Source organism: Natator depressus, chromosome 13, assembly GCF_965152275.1.
Source record: "Natator depressus isolate rNatDep1 chromosome 13, rNatDep2.hap1, whole genome shotgun sequence".
Classification (NCBI taxonomy): domain Eukaryota; kingdom Metazoa; phylum Chordata; order Testudines; family Cheloniidae; genus Natator; species Natator depressus.
Genome location: NC_134246.1, coordinates 35,398,641 through 35,403,831, shown reverse-complemented (window position 1 = coordinate 35,403,831; position 5,191 = coordinate 35,398,641). Strand labels below are relative to the sequence as shown.

Genomic DNA, 5,191 nt, shown 5'->3' with positions numbered 1-5,191 from the left:
GCACAAGGTCCTGTTAATGTTCCAGATTTGGGTCATGTGACCATGGGGTTCACAAGTTACACCCCACCCAAAATGGTTTTGTTCTGCTGCCTCGTACAGTTAAACTGAGAGTTACTAATGACTGGAGGAATCACGGACCTCACTGAGATTGCTGGCTGTGAATTTGTGAGTTCTGGGTGGCGGTTTCATTTTGGGGGGATGTAATCAAAGTTGACTTTCTTCTTGTTGCTAACATACCTGAAGAACCCCTTCTTGTTACTCTTAACATCTCTTGCTAGCTGCAACTCCAGGTGTGATTTGGCCTTCCTGATTTCACTCCTGCATGCCCGAGCAATATCTTTATACTCTTCCCCGGTCATTTGTCCAATCTTCCACTTCTTGTAAGCTTCTTTTTTGTATTTAAGATCAGCAAGGATTTCACTGTTAAGCCAAGCTGGTCGCCTGCCATATTTACTATTCTTTCTACACATCGGGATGGTTTGTCCCCGTAACCTCAATAAGGATTCTTTAAAATACAGCCAGCTCTCCTGGACTCCTTTCCCCCTCATGTTATTCTCCCAGGGGATCTTGCCCATCAGTTCCCTGAGGGAGTCAAAGTCTGCTTTTCTGAAGTCCAGGGTCCATATTCTGCTGCTTTCCTTTCTTCCTTGTGTCAGGATCCTGAACTTGACCATCTCATGGTCACTGCCTCCCAGGTTCCCATCCACTTTTGCTTCCCCTACTAATTCTTCCAGGTTTGTGAGCAGCAGGTCAAGAAGAGCTCTGCCCCTAGTTGGTTCCTCCAGCACTTGCACCAGGAAATTGTCCGCTACCCTTTCCAAAAACTTCCTGGATTGCCTGTGCACTGCTATATTGCTCTCCCAGCAGATATCAGGGTGATTGAAGTCTCCCATGAGAACCAGGGCGTGCGATCTAGTAACTTCAGCGAGTTGCCAGAAGAAAGCCTCGTCCACCTCATCCCCCTGGTCCGGTGGTCTATAGCATACTCCCACCACGACATCACTCTTGTTGCTCACACTTCTAAACTTAATCCAGAGACTCTCAGGTTTTTCTGCAGCTTCATACTTGAGCTCTGAGCAGTCACACTGCTCTCTTACATACAGTGCAACTCCCTCACCTTTTCTTCCCTTCCTGTCCTTCCTGAACAGCTTATATCCATCCATGACAGTACTCCAGTCACGTGAGTTATCCCACCAAGTCTCTGTTATTCCAATCACATCATAATTACTTGACTGTGCCAGGACTTCCAGTTCTCCCTGCTTGTTTCCCAGGCTTCATGCATTTGTGTATAGGCAATTGAGATAACCCGCTGATCGCCCCTCTTTCTCAGTATGGGGCAGGAGCCCTCCCCTCTCACGCGCTCCTGCTCGTGCTTCCTCCTGGTATCCCACTTTCCCACTTACCTCAGGGCTTTGGTCTCCTTCCCCCAGTGAACCTAGTTTAAAGCCCTCCTCACTACGTTAGCCAGCCTGCTTGCGAAGATGCTCTTCCCTCTCTTTGTTAGGTGGAGCCCATCTCTGCCTAACACTCCTCCTTCTTGGAACACCATCCCATGTTCAAAGAATCCAAAGCCTTCTCTCCGACACCACCTGCGTAGCCATTCGTTGACTTCCACGATTCGACGGTCTCTACCCAGTCCTTTTCCTTCCACGGGGAGGATGGACGAGAACACCACTTGCGCCTCAAACTCCTTTATCCTTCTTCCCAGAGCCACGTAGTCTGCAGTGATCCGCTCAAGGTATTTCTTGGCAGTATCATTGGTACCCACGTGGAGAAGCAGGAAGGGGTAGCGATCCGAGGGCTTGATGAGTCTCGGCAGTCTCTCCATATGTCTATTAACCGTGATCTTGGAATCTTCCATGAGGTTTAATATGGGATAGTGGTGTTAAGAAATAAGAATCTCAGACACAAAGATAGACAAAATTAGGCATTACAGGAAGGATATTTAGCTCATGTAAATTACCATAACTCCATAGCACTAAACTAATTCATCCCATCTTTGGAAATGGCAGAATTGACTATACTGGGGTTATGTCTGGTTTACAGCAGCTAGGAATCTGGCCCCATTGATTTCAATGGAACTGCATCCATTTACAAAAGGGGGGAACTGACCCATTTAATCCAGTGGAGCTATGGATGGACCCATTGACTCCAATGGAGCTACACTGGTTAACACCAGCTGGACTTCTGGTCCTTTATAACTGTTCACTCTCTCTGAGATAACTACAACCCATATGAGTTAAATGTTTTTAAAATGCCATGCACCATTGCACTTGCAGCCTAACAGTGTTTTGTTTTAGTGTCATCTGAGTAAAGGTAAAAATAGTAATTGCTGAGAAAGAAAGAAAGAAAGAAAGAAAGAAAGAAAGAAAGAAAGAAAGAAAGAAAGAAAGAAAGAAAGAAAGAAAGAAAGAAAGAAAGGAAGGTCGGGCCATCCATCCCAGCAGAAGTTGAAAATCAGATATAAAAAATCTCTGCAACACTGAATTCCTCCAATGTTCTGACCCAGTGGGACTGAATCACTGTGTAGCCATTAAAAGTTCCACTCTTGTAAATAATCCCATGGGACAAAGAGCCATGGAAGGTGTCATAAATATAAAGGGAAGGGTAAACACCTTTAAAATCCCTCCTGGCCAGAGGAAAAATCCTTTCACCTGTAAAGGGTTAAGAAGCTAGGATAACCTCGCTGGCACCTGACCAAAATGACCAATGAGGAGACAAGATACTTTCAAAAGGTGGAAGGAGGGAAAAAAACAAAGGGTCTGTGTCTGTCTGTGTGATGCTTTTGCCAGGGACAGAACAGGAATGGAATCTTAGAATTTAGTAAGTAATCTAGCTAGTTATGCGTTAGATTATGATTTCTTTAAATGGCTGAGAAAATTAAGTTGTGCTGAATAGAATGAATATTCCTGTCTGTGTATCTTTTTGTAACTTAAGGTTTTGCCTAGAGGGATTCTCTATGTTTTGAATCTAGTTACTCTGTAAGGTATTTACCATCCTGATTTTACAGAGGTGATTCTTTTTACTGTTTCTTCTATTAAAGTGTTTCTTTTCAAGAACTGAATGTTTTTTTCATTGTTCTAAGATCCAAGGGTTTGGGTCTGTGGTCACCTATGCAAATTGGTGAGGATTTTTACCAAACCTTCCCCAGGAAGTGGGGTGCAAGAGTTGGGAGGATTTGGGGGGGAAAGACGTTTCCAAACAATGTTTTCTCAGGAACCCAGATAAAGTTTGGTGGTGGCAGTGGAAGTCCAAGGCAAAGGGTAAAATAGTTTGTACCTTGGGGAAGTTTTAACCTAAGCTGGTAAAAGTAAGCTTAGGAGGTTTTCATGAGGGTCCCCACATATGTACCGTAGAGTTCAGAGTGGGGAAGGAACCTTGACAGAAGGGCAGATGGGTTAAGAACTTTTGACTCATCTTTCTTTCAGAATGACAGGCAAAGATTATGGATCTGAAACTGTGTAATAGACTGGATCCCGAGTGGGAGTAAATCAACCACAGCTCCGTGGAAGTCAATGGGACAGATCCCCAGGTGGTTTAAATCATTGTAGTTCCACTGAAATTGAAGAACCAGATCCTGAGTTGGCACAAATAGCCCTAGCTACTCTGGAATCAGTTGAACTGTGTCAGTTTACACAAGCTCAGGACCTGGCCCTTAGTTTTCAGCCTTTGCCTCTGGTTACCTCTTATAGTATGTCTGCACTGCAATTAAAAACCTGCCACTGGCCCACGCCAACTGATGTGAGCTCACTGGGCTCGGGCTAACAAGCAGTTTAATTGCCATATGGATGTCTGGGCTCAGGCAGGAGCTTAGGCTCTAGGACCCTGCAAGGTGGGGCCGACAGACGGGGCCAAGCATAGATGAAGATGCAAGGTATGAATATTAAGCTCACAACCATGACCTGGGCTCCGCAGATGGACAGAGCCTTGTGCTTCCCTTCTTGTGACGTTTGTTCTTATCTTTACTAAGATGACAGTGTAGGAAATGAGCAGGAGGATAAATATTATTATGACAAGCCCTCTGCCATTAGAGACCATCAGCAACTCAACCAAGTAGAACTATTTCCCCATGTTTATTTTTCCACCTACTGTTCCTCACACATTCTTGTCAACTGCTGGAAATGGCCCACCTTGATTATCACTACAAAAGTTTTGTTTTCTCTCCTGCTGGTAATAGCTCACCTTACCTGATCACTCTCGTTACAGTGTATATGGTAACACCTATTGTTTCATGTTCTCTGTGTATATAAAATTCCCCTACTGTATTTTCCACTGCATCCATCAGATGAAGTGAGCTGTAGCTCACAAAAGCTTATGCTCAAATAAATTTGTTAGTCTCTAAGGTGCCACAAGTACTCCTTTTCTTTTTGCGGATACAGACTAACACGGCTGCTACTCTGAAACCCATCAACCATGTCCATGCAGGCCAGTTTGATGACTTGAGGGACATGACGGTAGAAATTTTTCAGGATGTTTGGACCACAGAATGGAAACTGGAGGATCAGTCCAATCTGAACAGCAGAGTGAGCCAATCTACCCAGCCATGCCCTTGCCAACAGCCCCATGCAGACACCATGGTTCATGATAATCAAGTAACGCAGTGGTTTATAGATGGCCACATATCGATCAGCAGCCATCACCATGAAGACTCCAACCATCGCACCAGCGATGAAGTGGAAGAAGAGCATCTGGAGGGTGCACTCGTTGAACAAGATGGTTCTGCACTGGGAGAGGAGACCCAACAGCAATTTGGGAGCATTAACTGATGAGTATCTGACATCTAGGAAAGGCAAGCTGGCCAGCAGGAAGTACATGGGGTGTGGAGCTGGTGGCTGGCGATCACAGTGGTGATGATGGTGAAGTTTCCCAGCCAGGTTGTCAGATAAACTATTAAGAAGATGACAAAGAGGAATCACTGCACCTCAGGAGTTTGGGTGAGGCCCAAGAGGACAAATTCTGTCACTGTGGTAGGGAGGTTCTCTTGCTCCATTCTGTGTCTTTAAATTGTACCTGAAAAATGAAAAAAATAGTAAATAATAGTTATAATAGTGATTAAAAAGTTCTTGTTTTTTTCTCCCTTTATACTATATTTTCAATATTAACTTCACCTTAAGACCAATGTTGTGTTTGTGAGTTTCCTAATTTTCCTAAATTTAACACTTTGTCCTCAGCCCCACTGTAGGGGAACCCT

At 44.5% G+C, this 5,191-nt stretch overlaps 1 pseudogene; it reads right to left on the bottom strand.

Moving 5' to 3' along the window:
* Window positions 1–3,773: 3,773 nt before the first annotated feature.
* Window positions 3,774–4,990, bottom strand: LOC141997757 (olfactory receptor 4D1-like; annotated as a pseudogene).
* Between the last annotated feature and the right edge of the window lie 201 nt (window positions 4,991–5,191).